This window comes from Erithacus rubecula (assembly GCF_903797595.1).
Source record: "Erithacus rubecula genome assembly, chromosome: 1".
Taxonomy (NCBI): domain Eukaryota; kingdom Metazoa; phylum Chordata; class Aves; order Passeriformes; family Muscicapidae; genus Erithacus; species Erithacus rubecula.
This window is the reverse complement of record NC_136658.1, coordinates 6,967,981-6,987,740: the sequence shown is the minus strand read 5'-3', so window position 1 is coordinate 6,987,740 and position 19,760 is coordinate 6,967,981. Positions and strand designations below refer to the sequence as shown.

The 19,760-nt window shown below is 37.9% G+C and overlaps 1 long non-coding RNA gene across 2 annotated transcripts; it reads right to left on the bottom strand.

The window, feature by feature from the left end:
* Window positions 1-466: 466 nt before the first annotated feature.
* On the bottom strand, window positions 467-18,117 carry LOC306806038. 2 transcript variants are annotated; one of them, XR_013775368.1, is made up of 3 exons: window positions 17,989-18,117; window positions 17,552-17,683; window positions 467-1,344 (listed from the first exon to the last, which is right to left on the bottom strand). It is a non-coding gene; the product is annotated as an uncharacterized lncRNA (long non-coding RNA). The 2 variants fall into 2 exon arrangements; XR_013775369.1 differs by having other exon boundaries at window positions 17,552-17,707; window positions 17,989-18,110.
* Window positions 18,118-19,760: the final 1,643 nt, after the last annotated feature.

The window sequence follows — 19,760 nt, the reverse complement described above, 5'->3', positions numbered from 1 at the left end:
GCTGCTCTCATCTGTGACACATTTGCTGAGGCACAGGGATGGCCCTCACAGGCTCTGGGGTGTGTGGCTCCCCTCTGGCTCTGCTGGAGGAGAAAAGGGAGGTGAAAACCCAGCTGCCTTCATCATGCAGGAGAGAAATAGGACAAAAGCAGAGCAATGTAGCGTGACGAAGAAGGGGTGCCTGCTCAGTGAGCTGGGACAAAGGCTTGTAGAAATCTGTCAGAAATATCATAAGGAAAAGTATAGAGTTATTACCATTTCTATAGCCCTTAGGGTCCTCTGGTGGCAGAACATTTTCAATGATTGTTTCTGTTTGGTGGAATCAATTATCTCCTGATAGATTCTCCTTCCAAGCTTAAGATTGCATTTAAAAACTCATCTGCTTTCTGAATTCTAATTGGATATGTTTTGAACTGTAGGTTTTTGGGGTGAATATTTTGCTTATGAATCTCTTTATATTTCAAAGTGGTTGCCAAGCCCATTTACGTGTCTGCATGGTAAAAACTGTTCTACACTCAGAACACAATTTAGCTTGGGTATCTGGATTATTAAGCATGGTTTGATTTGCTATCAAAGTGAGAAACAAAAAGGCAAAGCTGAGAAAAATGGAGATCATTAATGTTTATGTATTTTAAAGTCACACTTGTGCCTTGGAATCTTGATTTATTATTTCAATAGACATTCAGACATGCTAGAAATAGTATTATTATTAATTTTATTTCAGACAACAAAGTGAAAATGGAGGGGGAAAACTGGGCAATAAAGAATAAAATTGCCCTGTTTATTTTTTCATTGCTGAATCGAGTCCTATATGTAGCAGTCCTGTATGTAGCTGATATGTGCATAATTTGATCCCTTCTGAAGGATACTTAAATGCTTCATAAAATCACTATAAATACCAAAAGACATACTAATGCCTTCCTTACTCAAACAAATCACTTGGAAAGTTAGTGGGCATTTATCTGGCTAATTAGAGAAAAAAAACCCAGCTGATCAGGACCTTATTCTGGATGAGGACACCAGGTCAGGTCTGTTTGTGTAAATGTGGCTCACAGGAGATGCTGTCACACTGGGGTGAGGTGTGCCTGGCCTTGCCAAAGAGCTCTGGCTGAGAAGCAATTTGGAGCCCAGGTGCAGCTGCAATTGTGGACAAAGCCTTCCCCCCATCTTCAAACAAAAAGAAAGTTGATTGCCTTTCTCAGCTCCGTGCCTGGCTCCTCTCCTCAATGGCTCTGCTGACTCCCAGGGAATAACAAGAGGTGCATCTGTGTGAGTCTGCTGTGAGGGCTGCTTGGAGCTGGAGTGGATTGAAGCTGAGGAATTCAGAGAGTCTATTGGCATCATCTGCAAGGAATGTGTTATGGGGAGCACTCAATCCTTAATTAATGCTGTAGGTGCATTTATTTCACAGCTGCTGAATTTGTGCAAGGATCGAGGTATTTTCAAATAGGGATCATGCAGAAGTGAAAAATTAACATGAAGATGGAAAGCAGGCTTGGGGTTTACAATAGGTGGCTGAGGACATGGTGTGGCTTAATTTTTCCATTTCTGTTGATGCAGTTGTCCCCTGGGCCACCTGAGCTAACATTTTTCTATGATGTATTACCAGCAAGTCTTTAAAGGGTTTCTAAAAGATCAGTCCTAGTTGCCATCACTGTTCCTCTCTGTAATTACAGGCATTGGTACCAATTCTGTTGCCAGGTCTTTCTCCCATTTCCATGATGCTGCCTGTCCCCAGAAAACCCCATCCATCTCTGCCCTCATGAAGGTGGAAGCAATTTGGGCAAACTCATTCCTATATGAAACTAGGAAACTAATTCCTAAACTTCCCCATTATTGTGTGAAGAGCCACTGCCTATTTCCTCAATAGCACAACACTCCACCATCATTGTTCTCACACACATACAGGCAGGAATGCAAAACAGGGGGCAGTTAGAGTAAAGAAAATGAATTTTTTGTTGCTAAAAGTTAAACAAAACCTACAATCACAGTATTTAGAAATCATCTTCTTTTGCAAACTTTTCTCTTTCTTTTTATAATAATATTTTGTCCATGCAAATATTAAGGTGTGAAGAGCAGATTATTTGCAAAAGCAAACACAAAAGGAAAGAAACCACAGCTAAGCAAATTATTTTATACCTTTTTCTCTGGAATGCCATATTGTTTTTCTCTCTAATACCTGTCTGTCTCATAGAGGCTTTCCACAGTCCATACTTCAGAATGCTATAACTTAGCATAAGAATTGCAACACTTTATCAAGGAACAGAGTGGTTAGTTTGGATTTTTAAGTCTGGGGTTTGAATTGGAAGATCTGTTTCCAAATTTTCCAATTTCCATACGTGCTGCACAATTCACAAAACTCCTAAGTGAAGTACACTCAGCAAAATTCTTGACAGTTTTGTCTTCAAAACCTAAACTGATATAGCAGGGGAAAAAAGGGGAAAAATTGGGTTTTTTTGGAAGTAAGGAAAATGCTCCACATTTGGAATCTGCTCTTATTTACCAATCTATAGCTGATTATGTGCTATGAACATTATACTTTACTTAATCTCAAAATAAAAAATAGCATTGATGGCACACTTGTTAGCAAACATCTAATGAAGGAAACGTAATAATTTTCATCATGCAACAAAGCACTACAATATTTCTGACTCAAAAAAATTCATTTAAATTAATATCCTAAAACCCAAACAAATCAATATTCAAAGTATATCAGAAGGTCAGAAAATATTTTTGCCATTTGAATGAAAGCTTTCCCCTGCTGCTATAGGTACCCAACGCCTCACACCCAAGGACATTCCCTCACCACTCACTGCCTCCTCTCCAGTGCTCAGGACAAAATTGCACCCAAAGGAAATGACAGTGCAGCTGTTTGCCAATTATGAGGTATTCTGGCACATCTCAAGATGAGATGAAAATCTTCCAGTCTGCTTGAATGAGGGTTTTATTATTTCCCAGGCTTTTCCTCTATAGCATAATGAGAATAAAAGCTTCTCAGATGCACTGATTTTACCTAAGATGACATAATGCAGAAAAAAAGTACCCCTCTTTCTTCAACAAAGAACCCAAAAATTTCACAAAAAAATAATAAAAAAAAAAGGGGGGGGGGGACACGACTTATATTAGACAAAGGAAGCTATTTTCCTTGATAAAAAAAAAAAAAAAAAACCAAAAAAAACCAAAAAAACCCCAAAAAACCCAAAAATCTGAGTTTGAGTCCACAACATGTTTCAGGCTTGAAAAATACATATATTTGGTGAGATGTGGAACCCCTAAGGCTGTTCACTATTGGCATTTAAAGCTACTTTCAAGCAACACCTGGACATGAGTAAGCATTGTGACCAATAGTAGCAGTGGTGGGCAGTTTTACAGAAAACAAAACAAAACAAAACAAAACCAACATTTTAAAGCTACAAACTGCATTATCACTAAATCAGTAGCAATATCCTAAGTAGTCCACAATCTTTATTATCAATTCTGGAACTCTTCTATAGGTATCAAATGCTCATTCAGTCTGATTCCAGATACAGTTCCTGTTCTTTAATTATCACAATGTTATTAGCAACTTTACCACTCATTATTCTAAATAAGCTTTTCTATATGCTCCTCTTGGTCTTGCAGTATTTTAAAAAAATGCTTATACCAACACTTTCTAAAAGTCACAATTTTCCTCTATCAATACTGTGAGTCCCAAGGTGCAGTCATTTGTCTCATGCATTAAATTTGAGGATGAAACACTTTGTTTGCTTTCCCTCTTGGATTACTGTCTGAAAAGCCTGAATGTTCTGCTGTGTTACTGAGACTGTGAAGTGACTGCCAAAACTCAAAGAAGCTGTAAGGTTTTCTATTTTCCATGAAGCCAAAAATACCTGATAAGCCATTTTTTTTTTCCTATATAGCTGTCATTATGCCCAGGAAGAACTTTCACTGATCTAATTAATATCACTGCTTCCAGATAGTGATGCTTATACAGAGATTAAAATTGCTTAAAGATGAGTGTGAACACTATTTCACAGATGGGGGCAAAAATTATTTGATTAATTGGTATGCAGAAGACTTTGCAAAGAGAAGGAAAGATCAAATTTATCTGAATCAGATCCCAGTTATTTTTATATTACTATCATATTTTTGCCTGTAAATATATCTATGCATATGTATTACACACTCACATACACATGTATCTCTAAGGATCATTTAAGATAAAAAATGTGTTCCAGGAAAATACTGTTCTGAAAGCAGTTAATATTCATGTATATATATATATATGTGTTGTGCCTCAAACTGTGGGAGTAACAAGTGTTATTTTGGAATCTAAATATCACAGAAGGGCTTGGATTGGTAGAGACCTTAAAGCTCACCTAGTTCCAACCTCCCTGCCATGGACAGGGACTCCTCTAACTAGGCCAGGTTATTCAAAGTCCCATCCAAGATCTCATGCACTTCCAAGTCTTATCTCATGGGGATAAAATAAGCTCATGGCAAAAAGGAAATTAGTCTTGTGGGCAAATAACACACCCCCAACACTCCCCATTCCACCAGCCCCAAATTTGTCTCATGCACCTTATATCTAGACTGTATTTTCAAAATACAGGTACACAGAGGCACAAGTAGGGAGAAAAGAAGGAAAAGATGCATTCCAAAGTTACCTTTTCTAAGTTAGAAGATGTCTGGACATCTTCTGGATAAATACCTTGAGAAGGAAGGAGGATAGTACATGTGGCTTTGTAGACATAAACACATATTTCTGCAAGTATATGGAATGACAGAGGAGCCAATTTAGTCATATTAGCATAGCCAGGTACCAGGAATCACCTATTAATTGCTTCAGTGATTTATATAATGTGGAAGAGCAGCAGTTTTCTGTGTAACCCATATTGCAAACAAAACTTTCAGAAAGCAGAACAAATCCCCAATACATTTTATTCCAACCAGAAGATGGGGACAAGCATAATTTGTGGAATCTAGGAAAGGGTCTGGAACACACATCTTATACATTGAGTTTCTTAAACAATCTGTTCCTCACTATGAATTTTTTTACAGCATTACTCCAGCCTTGCAATAAACTCTAGGACGTGTTTTCTGAATTCAGAATTTAAGTTGATCGCAAAGAATGTTCTTGTAAAACTTAGTACACAAACTTATTTTGTTTGCTATCTTTTTTTGTCAATACAGGAGTGTATTTGTAACACATAGAAAATCACTAGTCCACAATTTGTAGGGGAATTTTCAGATATCACATCAAAAATTACCAGTTTACTTAATTGCAGCCTGTTCTTCAGTTAATGAATCCTAACTTCTATCATTACTTTTTATTAAAAGGAGTCAATATATTCTTGAAGGCACATCTGAAGCAAAAGCTGGCATAACTCAATGTACTTGCAACATTATGTTGCAGCCATCGGGGAATTAGAGGAAGCCTAAATGTCTTGGAGAAGGCTAAATCCACACTGGGATTAGACTGCAAATAAAAATACCAGAGATAAATTATGGGATAAATTAAACACCAAAAAAACAACTTTTTTTTTTTCCTCCTGTTTTGTTTTAGATGTAGAAACAGTAACTTCTCGTAGAAGTCCTGATTTGACATTACTCCTTCTCCTGAGTCATAAATAATTTGCATCTCAGACTGTAACCATGCCTTTCACACTCTTTGGAGCAAACATTTCTCAAAATGGTGCCATGTGGTGCATTCCATTCATCTCTAGAATACAAAAATTACTCAAATCCTTACTTCAGTCAGATTGGAAATGCCAATCTTTTACTTTAGCATTCTATTTTAACACACACTCCCTTTGCCTTTTAAATAAATGCCTCTTTTCCTAACATAAACCCACAGAAAAAGAACAAAATCAGCCAACCATAAAAACATCATCAAGACATGAAAGTCATTGTTCACTTTGAACCTATGCACCCTGCCTGTTAATTGTTCTTGCACCTTACTTAAAACTCCATGGGATCAGGTCAGACACTGAATTTGTATTTGTGCTCTGCTTGGCATCATTGGTTTCATTTTCTAATCTTGCACTAATATAATCTCCCACTGGCTGAAAGATCTGTAAACTCAGCATAACAAAACTCAAGGATGCAAACACTAATCTTCTCCATTGCAACACTTTGCATTTCTGTGTCTGGAGACAGATATTGCCCTTACCCACCTTATGAGCCCTTCATCTTTTCAAGCAGAGGACAAAGTCAATGTCACTGCTGCTTAGCTCTTTTGATATAAGAGGGCTCAGAAAATATTTTCACTAGTGGTAAATATAGTTTTGAGGACACCCACAATTGCTGAGTTATCTAGATAGGTCTCAGAGAAAGTGCACCATGTATTTATGCCCTGAACTTACATTAGATTGATATATAAATTCCTGATAGAAAACTTGCTTGGTTGAGATTTTTCATCCATAGGAATCTCTTCATTTGCTGCTTAACTGTCTAGAGTTTTGCTTCAAACACTACAATGAAAACCTGACTATTCTATTATATGTGCAGAAGTTCACAAGAATCAACTGACTGCAGTAGTTGCAGAAGGAGAAATAGAAATGGCCTTTTCAGCTGTGGAAAAGGCCCTCATGACAATTTCTAGCATAAACAAAAAATAAACCAGAGTTAAATTCTCAGGTGTGTTGTTGAAGTCCTGCTGTGTACATCACTTACAATCAGGACACAAGGTTATCAACCTGATCATGAATGAGAATGGGAACTGTTCAACCTGATTACATTCCTGTCTTGTGTTGTTAAAAACATCCATTACAGAAAAGCATCAGAGAGTTTTCATACTGACTTAAAGAGTGTAGAATACAAGGAAAGCTTTCCATTATATCAACCTGTACTCATACAGCAATGTTCATAATCTGACCATAGTTCTGCAATTCATGTGTCTTGCCCAAATAACTATTTACATACATTGCCATAGCTGTGTCTGGTGTTTCAAGGGCAAATATTCTAGTTCTTAGTGACTTTGTCTACCCAGATAATCTTGTGCAAAACAGCTGTAAAGCATTTTCAATAGAGAATTTTCTGTTTGCTTTTCTGCAAGAAATAGCAAGACAAAGCATTGGAACACCTAGCAAAATTTTGTTTTTCCTGCTCTGGAAAACACCAGCAGTTTCCAAGTCAGCAACATGCTGACTGTAGCAGAAAACCTGAGCTGGAAGAGAAGCTTCACTGTTTTCATTCAGATTTTAACACTAATTAGAATTCCATATTATGCAATTTACATGGATTAGTTATGCACATATATTATAGGCAATAAACTTTTTCTAACTTTTTCTAAGTGCAAGCACTGACTAAAGAAAACTAGAAAAGACTGTCAAGTTGGATAATAAATTATTTTTCTGAGACAAGGGGAAAAAAATGAGGAAGAAGCCAAAGGCAGGAAGAAAAGATCTGAGAGGTAAGTAAGAGAGGGGGAACAAAAGAGTGATGGCATCTGGAAAAGAGGAGAAAGCAAAGAGCAGTCAGGATGAGAATGAGGAGGAGGAACAGGAAAAGCAAGTACAGAAGTTTCTCACAGCATTGGGAGAGGAACAGTGAAAGAAGGGAAGATTTATGCACTTCTAATCTGAAGCCTCATTTTTCCTCAGTGGCTCTAGGGGCTCCAGAGACTTAGATGTCATGGCCAGAGAAGCTCTGGCACAAAGAAAATGTAAAAATGGTTCACTGCTCCAGAGCCCTGCAAAGTGAGCTGCCACTTGACTACAATGATTCTGCTGTCTGAGACACTACTCCTACATAAATAAATAAACAAGTTATTATACTTGAACAACAAAAAATATTCCATGGATTCAAGAATGTTTTTTTTAAAGGGTGTTGCCAAATTACCAGCCATGTACACAGCTGGTTGAAAAATCTACATAGGTTCTCTTCTTGTAAATGACCTCTTCTCTTTTGAGAGAAAATTAGCAGCAGCAAGGCATGATGTTTGTACATCTGCTGCATTCCACATTATTGTACTGATGATGCCATGAAAAACTGGTGTCTTATTCTCCCTCCAAAGTTTCTCTTGCCTTTGGCTGATTTGTTCTCTGTTCAGCTGGTGTATGAGATGGACCATTTCAAAGATCTTTGCTGTGGGGCTCTTCAAAGCACAGCAAAATGTTTCCATCTTTATGACAGTTACCTCTCCAAGAATCATGTTTTCTGCAACCCTTTTAAATAGAGAATTTTTCCTCCGTAAAAATTATGGATGGAACTAAGTTTTTTTTTTCTCCTCTCCAAATGACATCTTCTGTTTTCTTTTATAAAGCAATTTTATTTTACACTTAAATACAGTGCTCTCTAAAACCAGTTGTAGATTTGGTACTAAGCCTGCCAATTCAATTTTTCTAGAAACTCAAACTAGCAGTGAATATTGCAACAAGAGTAAAAGAATATTGCAGTAAGCATCCATTCTTGTCAGACCAATTCTGCCCTTGCTTTCCCTTTCCCCAGACAATTGCCAGTTTACACTTGCCAAGTTTGCAGCAAGAACAGATACAGAATCAGCTGAATATAACATTCTGTCACCAGATAAAGCAGGGTAACATACTAAGGACTACCTAAATATTATAATCTTCTATCCTGCTTAGATATTTTATAAATATTTCACTGCAGTTGCTTAGAAGCCAAGAATAACTTGCAGAAGACTGTGGACACAGATTGCTAAACTGGTCTTCTAGTTTTCTTCTGCAGGTGAACAGTCCACATCAATCATAGAGTAACCAAAAAATGTGCACAAACCAGTATCTAATATAGTTTGTACTATGAAAACTGAATAAATTTTCTCAGTGTGTTGTGCATGTGTGACATCTCACATCATGTGCTTATTACTCTTATCCTAGCATCAATAAGAGGGCTGACATATTGCAAGCTGGGCTGCTGTCTAAGCTTCATTTCTCAAACAATTGGACATATATGATGAGTCTAAAGGCTGAGTTGAATATAGTATTATAATCTTGCAAATGTTTCTGAGCTCCAGTTCCAATTCACATTCTACAGATCACATGAACAGCTTCTCTTAACATTAGTAACACTTCTGTGTTCAAACAAGACCTCACCCAAGCAAAGCTCTGTGATTCTGGGGCTGGGAGCTGCATGTGAGATCCTCTGTTCCTTAGATTAAGTCACACTAAGGGGCACAAATTTACAGAGCTGGAGTTACAGAAGAAAGTCAAGAAAACAGGAGATGGATACAGTTCACAAAAAAAACCCACAACAATGAAAACCTATGGGAAGGATTAATAGCAGCCTTGAAAGTATCATCACATGGCAAAAATCACACAAACATGGTATATTTTTTACTGATGCTTTGGAAATAAGAAAGGATCTCTAAATACTATGCCTCCCCTGAGTTGTTACAGAAATATCTGCAAAACAGAGTGATAGAAATATTTCCCAGTAATACATACATTAATGGATAACATTCACTATGCCTGTGTTTATTTTCCTATACTGCTCTTACCACTGCCATCTTTGCTCTATTGGTAATTATCAGTTAGGTTGCCTTCTATTTATTCTGGCAATGTTGCCTCCTCTTTATCCCATCAGATGCTGAGCAGCCACTCCCATTCTCCCCTTTATTTGCCGGAAGACTTTGGGAGCAGTTGCTCCTTTTTTTACTGATGATAGTAGGAATAGTTAATAAGCTGGGGCAGAAATAATCAGTTTAATCACCGCTCATCCCACCCCAGATCCCTGGCATGCAACATCAGTGTGTAGGGTCACTACATGGACAAGACCACAATTCCATGAAATACAGCAGTGGTTAAACACACAAAGGGAATAGAAGAAACAAAAAATGGCAGTTCATTGTCTGGAGGAGATTGCAGGATTTTAGTCTTTCAGGCTGCTCCAGATGGGAAGACTTCTGCCTTTTTGAAGTCACATCACTGTGATGATTCCCCAAATACATGTTCTTGACAGGTATGTTTTAACAAATTTATTTATCTAATCCTGAGTGTGTTTATTAATATTATAGAGAATTGCAGGAGAAACACTCTTTCTTTACCATTGTGCCATGAAAGCAATACATTCCAGCTAAAACCACATGGTCCCATTGCAAAAAATGACCACACACTGCAAAATCTGTGACTTATTTGTTAGACAGAGTCTGTAAAGTACTCATTGCAAAAAAAAAAAAAAAAAAAAAAAAAAAAAAGTGTAAAAAACAACCCAAATCTACTCTTTTATGGCTCTTAAGCCTTGTTTGAGATCATTGCTACAGGCCTGCTTTACACTAATGGGGACTTCTACAAATGAGCAGATTCTCTGAATTCAAGAGTAATTAATCTAATGGGACTACTAGTGCTGGTATTAGAGCAGTAGCAGTACAAGATTTGCACATAAGCAGTACATTTCCCTGCCATTCTATCAGCTACTTGTTCCCAAATGAAAACTCTTGGTAGTCTGTGTTTATTTTTTGTTTTGAAGTACTTCATAATTTGTTTCATTACTGACACAAAAGCTTCCCTAGAAAGCAAAAACATTTGTCTATTTTAATTGACCCTGCCTTGAAATCATCACAGGATTTGTCTGTTGGCCAAAAACATTTCAACAATGTGTCTGATTACAAAGCTAGCTGAAAACATGGATCTGAGAGTTTTTTCTCCAAGGAAACCATTTTTATTTTAAAAAGCAAACTCCTATGCTCCATCTTCCAATGTCAAGTTCTTTGAAAATTTTATTTGGGCCCCCAAAATTGTTGCTGAAAGTAAACTGTTTACTTCATGTTGCATGCAGTAGTTTTCCAATATTAAGAATTTTATCATTCATGTGGAGAATACATGTGCTGGCTACAGGTGTGGAAGTGAGAAAAAAAACAAAACAAAACAAAGCCCACATCCTACCAAATCAAATCCACCAAACAGACTCATCACTACTAATTGGCTCTGCTGTGCACGTAGCAAGTGATGCAGCTCTGTGCTACTGCTGTGAAGGGCTATTCCTACACTGTGACACACTGAAATACTCTGCTGAAAAGTAGAAATCTAAAACCACAGCAAAGCCCAGTCTCACAGCCAGCTCTTGTCTGCCTTTGTTAGCATCAGGGAGCTCTAAGAAGGACTGACACCTTTATGTGATGCAGAGAATTAGGACCAAAACGACCCTTCCACAACCTGACATGGTTTTACACTCTGAAGTACATTGACCCTGTTAAATTTGTTTACCATTTTGACCTTTCTAAATTAAGCCCCTCTACTCTTTTTTTTTTTCCCCTGTGGACAGTAAGCATGAAAAAAAAAAATGAACTAGATACAAATTGATCAAAGATTCATTAAGAGGAAGATAACATATCAAGTTAAATTCACTATACCATTAGAGGATTTAAACAGCTGCTCCAGCAAATTGTACTTCACACTGCAAAAGTAAGACTTAATAGATAGAACCACCTCTCTGAGAATTCAGAGCAAGCCAAGTTTTGTATAGCTGATATTTCTGAATTTGAGATTTCCAATTTCCCATCCAAAACTCAAAATGCAGTAAAGCAGGAACTGTAGTACGAAATTTTGACAATTTGAAAAAAATATGCCTTCACAGTGCTTAAATCCTGAGTTTACAATGCAAAAAAAAAATTAATGGTAACACTACTTCTTAATGAGATGGACAATAACAATTTCCATGGGCTTTGCATTCATGAGTCAATGATTACTGTATGTCTGAGACTCCCATCACTTTATCTGATTGCTCTTATTTCCATCAATGCAATTTTTCCTCATCACTTTGTGCAGGAATGATAACAATTTGGAGGCAAATGGGTTTGAAAAAGGAGGGTCACACTGCTTTCCTCCCTGCTAGGACAACCTCGTAAAGAACCTTGAACTTGCCTGTGAAATTTGCCTGAGCTGGATTTGCCAGCAGTGGCTCATGCTCCCTAAATTTCCTGTCAGTGCCTTTTTGATAATGTGGGGACTGCCAGCATACTCTCATGGTCATGCCTTCCCCAATGCAGCACAATTCCAGCAGCTTTTCAGATCCAGGATCCCCACAGCCCAAAGACTCAACCACTCCTCAGTGCACAGAGTGCATTTGAGTGGCCACACAGTGCAGAAATGAAATTTTCTGTGTTTGAGATGCTCTCAGAATTGCATCAGGAAGCCCTGCTCAGAAGTAGAGCTGATTGAGTCAGGTGAAATGCCATTCTGGAATGGTTATCACACTTCCTGGACTGGAGCAGGTATTGCCACACACTGCTGTGTGTGAGAGGAGGCACACACATTCCAAACCCTTGGAACTAGCCCAAGGCTGCTTCTGCAGATCTTTAGTACACTGGAAAAAACACTCCAGAAAAACATGGTTTCTCAAGATGTTAACCTTTAACTTTTAAAATCTAATTTAATCATAGCAAAATATAGGACACCATGATATTTCACTAGTATAAAAAAAATATTATTATTTTGTTTAGGAAAAGACTGACAGGAAAAAAACCCAAAAAACTTGTGATAGGCATGTCTCACATTCCTTTGAATGAGATGTTAACTGTGTTGGTACCAACATTTCTTTAACCAATAATGATTCACCCTAGAGACAAACAACAACACTTAAGTCATCCTAGATTTACGAGATCAACATCATTGAAAGATGTTTCTAGTAACATTACTCAGAATGAGACTTTTACAAAAGCAATGTCCAGCAGGAGATAACAACTGCAGTTGTTAAATATTGTGTAAAAATACCTCCACAAAAGTCATATCTGACTTCTTCTTTTTTCTTAATTCTGCTCTGTTTTTAAAAGAGGAGGCACTGGAACAGATTACCAGGAAAAACTGTAGATTTCAAGCCTTGAAAACTGGAAGTTTTCAAGTTCAGGCTGGATTGGGTTTTAAGCAGCCTGGTCCAGCAGAAGGTGTCCCTGCCCATATAATGAGATGGTCTCTAATGTGCCTTCTAACCCAAAGCTTTCTGTGATTCTCTTACAGCTGCATAATCCTCTTGCTCCATTGTGACCAGTCACTGATAGAATCACTTCACTCACTTTTCCAATGACAGCAGCAGCTTTGGTGGATGTGCCAGCAAAGTGTCATGAGGACAAACAGCAAGATGGATGTGTAAAATTTCAACCAGAGAACTGTAGAAATGTTACATTTTTCCCCCTCAGGTGTGTATTAATGAAATGCATTCAGTACTTCAAAATCTCCTTTAGGCATTTATTAGAATTTTAAACCTCTATAATTAAGAACGGTTTTTTTCAAAAGGGCGTGGCAGAGTTGCAGTGTTAGGATGACAGTAACAGAATGCACTAACAGATAGTCAAGAAATATAGGAATTTCATATATGTGTGGACAAAGCAAAATTTCCTTATCCACATGGACATTAAAATGCACCTCACTGAAGAATTAGAAACTTTACTAACCATGGGGAAAGAAAAACAGATATCAACTGCATCACTTCAAGGCTAGCAAGGAAAAAAAAAAAAAAAAAAAAAAAAAAAAAAAAAATTAGTGAATGTTTATTTTCAATTGGTCCAGAACTGGCTTCATTTTGTCACCAGATGTTGCCTTATGCACTTTTAATCAATGGGAAACATTTAACCTGGCATGCTCACCCATTTAATTTCTTGGTTCTAAAAGGTTTCTATAAAAACCAAGGCACCAAGTTAGATCAAACTTCCCTATTTAAGAATTGGAAGCATTAACAACACTTCTATTTAAGTAAATGAAGAGAGAATAGCAAGGAAAAATGCTAAATCAGTAAAAAAGCCCCAAATTTTTTTCTCTCTTTTAATGGATACATTTAAACTATTAAATGCACAACCAGATCAGCTTTAAACCCTCCTCAGCTTTAAACCCATGGGTCCAGAATGCTCCGTTTGACACCTCTTTTGTGACATCCTGTTTAGTCCTGATGGGATGAGAAATTGTCACTTCTGCCACCCTTGAACCACCAGAAATGCAGAACTGAGGAGTTTCACAAAATCCTTGGGAGCAGCAGTTTTTACTTTTGGTTTATTTCTGCTTGGCAATGGCCATTTAGAATGAAGCCCTCAGACTATCCCACACAGCCTCCAGATCTCAGTTCAGCATCTGTTTAGATGAGAATCTCAAGAAAAAGGGGGTTGTCTACAGTGAACAACAAAGTCCAGCTCCCCAGATGAGTATGCAAACATGATATGAATATTAAGTATCAGGGATGACATATTAATTCCGCACCAACAAAAGAGAAATAAGGGAAAAACATGAAAAACACCTGTCAGGTCCCATCCTTTACTATCATCTATGTTCTGAGTTATGTTAACCCACTCCTTGTATTGTGATCACAATAGTCCATCCCAACCACCTGTGGGGTCAAGCAATATGTTGGGATAGAAATCTTTAAAAGTCACCTCACTTGCTATTTTATTTGTAATGAACAATGTTTATTTTTCATTGTGGTGTCAGGGTTATATCAGCATCAAATCCTCAATATTTTGTTTTTATTTTGAGCCTTTTCAAACACAGCAGACCTACACTTAGATTTGCAGTAGTTCATATGTACTAAATACTGCAATAATCATAATGGCCTTTTGTTAGCAAGGGCAAATTTCCTTTAAAGAAAGAACTAATTACTTCTGTTTCAGATTCCAAACTCCCTCCAGGTTGCATTGTAATGAGATTCAAAAGACACGCCAGAAGTGCCTTGAAAGCACATTTGGCATTTTTAAATATGCATTCAGATAAACTCGATATATCTGTTGATACACTGTTATCTATTGCTCTATACAATAACCTGACATGTTATTCTTTACAGAAAATTTTAGTGAAAAAATGCAAAGAGTTCATCAGGGACTAATGATGTATGAATGTGGAGAACCTTTTTCTCTACAGCAAAAGAAAAGTAAAATAAAGAGAAAAAGTACAAAAGACAGTAAAAAAAAAAAAAAAAAAAACAAAAAAACAAAACAGAAAAAAAACCCAAATAAAAATATTAAAGAGACAAGAAATAATGACTTCCATATTGCATGGATTGAAACCTCACCTGCTCACATTCAGCATTAGAAGCTAGATTTAAAAGAGGAAAGACAAATGTTCTCAGAGAATCATTGAGGCTCTTTTGATTGTGCAAATATGTACTTCTATGAAAGCTGAAAGCTCTCTTTGTGGCAATAGCATCTTTGCATTCAGCAGGATTGCATCACCATTCACATCACACAGAGTGTTTTACTGGGTTTTGTTCTCATTAGCTCTGTGCAAACAACTGAACTAAGGGTGAGAACGCTGAATCCTATTCTTTCTTGAGCATTGTTTACCAGATCTCTCACTAACTTCCAATCAGTTCCACCTCTGCAATTTTATTGAAGGCAATGATTTTCCACAGGTATTGTCATATACCATAATTAGAAAGCAGTCTCAGTTCAGTGAGACTTTATTGGCTTGACAAGCCATACAGAGCTTATAAGTGTGTAACAGGAGAGAGAACATTGCCAGCTCTGTCAGAAATCAAGTAACATCCATCTAGGAGAAAGTGACTTTGAGCCTGAGCTTTGAACTCCTGTGCTGTCTGCCAATATCTGCAGTGTATGGGAATTAGACAACCTCCCCTCATAAGTCTGTGATCACTTAGAAAGCTTCATATTCATGCTTCATGTTTTAGGTCCCAGTTAAAAGAGCTGCCATATAAGTTCTGGTTTCATATTCTTAAGCACATTTAAGTCATACGGTGTTTTGGGGTTTTTTTCCTAAGCACAGTGTGCATTCTATTCTCTATCATTCTTTTGTTGCTTTGTAATAACCCTTATGAGTACTGATAATACACACACAAAATTGTTGTTCTGCCTCTTTGTATTTTGGTTAGCAAAGCAGATAATCTCAGCAACCTGCCTGAACATTTGCTGTTTCACTCCAGTACTCCCCTAATGTCAATGACAAGCCTGGGGCTCTTGGAAGGAAAATTAACATCTCAGTTAGATTGTCTGCAGGGATTTTCTAAGAGCTTCTCAGTACCAGGTATCTCTTTCCTATTGATAAGGAAACTTCCCAGAGAGATCATTCACGAAGCTCTCCAGCAGCCACCCTCCCACTGTCATAGGCTGTCCCTGCTGGGACTGTCACCCCCTCTCAGGGGTGGCTCCAGTGGCCTGGCAGGTCCCTGCTGGGCTCCCTGCACACCCACCCACAGTCAGACCAGCTTTCCTCTCCTGCTCAGTCCCAGCATTTCCATGGCAGAGTCTCAGACACCTCGTTCCCCAGTGCCATTTGTCCATGGCACAGGAACACAGAACCAGCCTGAGCTGGTGCCCCAAGGAGGGACCTGAGCAAAGGAGCCCCTGGGCTTTTATCCACCCCTGACAGTCCAAGCACTCCAGCCTGGCTGCTCCTCCTGAGCCAGGGAGCCCTTGGCTCCTGCTGTGTCCCTCACTGGCTGTGCCACAGCTCCCTGAGCCCTTTGCTGTGCCCAGGGTGCAGCTCACAGCCTCTTCTCTCAGGCTCCCACACAGAGGTGTTCCCCACAAAATGAAGTCTTGCCCTTGCTGTTACAGTTGCCCCACATATTTTTCACAGATTTAGATACTTCTGGGAATGTGGATTTCATCAAGAGTTCCTTGATGAGACTTGGCTATGGCATCACTGTGAAACATGTTGCCACTTAAATCCTCATTATACTCACTGTTGCTATTGACATATGTCCCCCTATACCCACTTTCCATATGAAGTAAACCCAGATTTAAGTAATTCCACTCCTATGTTTCTTAGCTTGTTGACTCAACTCCATGAAATAGTCTATCATTACCAACATAATGAAATACCAGACATTATTACCTTCCACCTACATCCTTGTCCCACTGCACTCTTTGCCTCCTGGGCAACCTTGTGGACAGTTGCCTTTTATATCCTTTAAGTAACCCAGCCACTCATTCCCCTTCTAACCTTGATATCAAAAGGAAGGACCAAAATCTCCTTCCTCACATTTGCCTATTCAGCTGCCTAAAATGAGGTTCCTTTGTCAATTTGCTCCTACAGCATAGTTGGCTCAAGTAGTCTCCTTGCTCCCATTCTTTCTTCTGACTAGATAAATTCCTTATCAGTGTTTTCACCTTTGCCACCATCTTTGCAGCTTCATTATTTCTATTCATCTTTTTTTTTTTTTCCCCAGCTGCAATAACCTCCAGATGATAAGCTTCAGTTAAAGCCCTGTCAAAAGTTGTGTCTTAGTACTGGTACCTACATTTATTACACCCATTTGTATTCAGTTAAAAATACTTAAACACATATGCATTACAACCCTGGAGACTTGCTTCTGAGAAAACAGGCTATATCCATACCTCAGATGCTACAGTTGTGCATTAAAATATAGGCACAGAGGCCTCCACTAGGTTTCAGAGAACTCTGTAGCTCCTAGAGTCATATTGAGCTGCATGAAATCATTATAATACTATAGCCTTTGTCCATAGGGGACACTGACTTACAGCAAGGTAAACTTCATTTTTAGAGCTAAGTAGATCTGGAATAGTTTCTGTTTCAGTGCTCATGAATTCAAATGCATGTTCCAACAGTTGCCTCTCTAAAGCCCTACAAAAGTAATTTTACCTGTTTATTTCTTTATGAGACTATTACTCCATTTCTGTACTGAAAGAATTAAATGTTTTAAAGCATTCTCTTACCGTGGAAATGCCTTATTTGTAGAAAATGATGGTGTAACTTCTCTCACATCTTTCTTCTGCCTGCTCCCCAAAATCTCCAAACCCCATATGACATCAAAATGCAGGAGAAAAGTGAATGGGAGATTGACCAGTCTGTCAAAACAGAAGAATAGCAGTCTGTCAAAACAGAAGTCAAGAAGGAAACAGTTGAGCAGGTAATTTACTCTTACAGCTAATAAATAAATAAATAAATAAAATCACAGTTGTGAATAATTCAAGGAAAAACCCCAAACTCTCCCTTTCCATGCAATATACTCCTAAACTGTTTAAAAAATTAAACTTATTGGCTACAAGTTCACCTCATCAGAAAAAGAAAACAAACAAACAAACAAACAAAAAAAAAAGGATAACTCATTAATGACAAAAGTCATGAAAACAACAAAGCAAGACAACCTCACCTCCTTCCTGTTGCAGGTTTCCTGACCCATCCAGCTGCCAATCCACTCTGAACACCCAGAGCTGTGGGACCCTCCTGCATCCCAGGATGCAGGTGAAACCTGGCAGCTCTGAGGGAAGCAGACTCTGATGCAGCCCTTTCCCACTTGGGCAGCTGCTGCCAGTCATCTCATCACAGGCATGTGAGGAATGGAAAGCATCAACCCTGTTTGCCCCTTAGAGGTATAAACAAAGTGCTTATAAAGTCCTCTGTAAGAAAGTATTTTCTGACAATCATTTTTCAGATGCTGTTAAAAGGTTTTTTTTCAAATTAAATGGATTTTTACAAAAGAAGAAGTAATACTTGGTCAAATTTATAAAACTAATGAACAAAGAAGTTGTGTTTCTTTCATGAAATGACAGAAGGTTGATGCTGTTCCTCTAGGTCTTTGCTTTTATTTTCCTTCAAAGTGGTCTTAGATGCAAAAATAACAAAAATTTATGTAAAAAGAAAACCAGAGAAAATTATTTCCACAAAGATCTAGTAATTTCTTACAGTTTTCTCACTTAAGAATATGAATATTTTTTTATATATAACTTTTACGTCCTCAAAATACCTTTTTCTCCTTGTAAAAGTCAATCACTTCTCTAATGCAAAATATGCTTAGGTACAGCAGATTGTTGTGTAAAGTAACACAGAGTAAGCCAATATATTAAAATGGTTAGCTAGAATTTTCTGCTGAAATTTACAGAAAAAGTAACCCTTAGATACATATTCTGAAATCCCATATTTCAGAGTAATTCAGAACTGGGATTTTAACTCTTCATCCCTCATTAAGCTTCCTGTGTAGTGAAAGATGACCTGTTCTTCACTGATCCTGGAAACAATTATACACATGCTAAAGTTAATATGCTGTAAGTAATCATTGCAATGACCCCTAGTGCATATAAAATTAAGTAGGCATGTGTATCCTAGAAGGTTTTAGGCCACAGTTTATTTTATCACACAATTTCTTTTGTAGTCACTTTGTTTAGATTGGTAATGAAGAATGGTAAGAGAAGCTTTTATAAAACTGGAGAAATCAGAGACAGCAAATTGTGTGAGTCACCAGCATGGCCTGTCTCTTTCTACAATGTCTAGGCAAATAGTGATTAAGTTATTTAGTTATTTCTAAATAAACTGTCATGGCTAAAATGCTGCACTAAGAAATGTCTCTGGTCATTTCTTCATGAAAATAATTCTCCAGGGTAGGTTCTTCATCAGGAACTCACCAAATTCAGTTAGTGTCTGCAAACATGGGGATCTCCTTGCATGAAACTCATTGCACACAGCCTGAGCAGGACCTTTGGAAGAAAAATGGTTCTGTCTCTCCTTGTAAATTCATCAGAAAAAGACCTGAAGGCTTGGCTTCATGTTCCTGAGATAGATGGCAGTGAAGAGACCAGCTTGCAGCTTGCTGGATTGGTGAGTGTTTGGAAGCTTGGATCCTGCCAGAAGGGAGATTAATCACAGGGAAGTCTATGATGCTCTGCAGCACAAATACTTTTAGTGGAAGAACTTATGTGTCAGGAATGCAAATTAAAATACCTGTTCTTTACAACAGCTCTCAGGTAACAAGAAATAGTGTTATAAAGAAAAAATTATGTAACAAAGAAAAAGAGCAAGAAAAGTTTCCCAGAAACTTTTGTAAAGAAGAAATAAACAATGCTGTTCCCCATTTACTGAAGGATATAATGGTGACTGGAGAGACTGGGAGACAACAAGGGACAAAGAGGAAGAGGAGAGAAGCCTGCC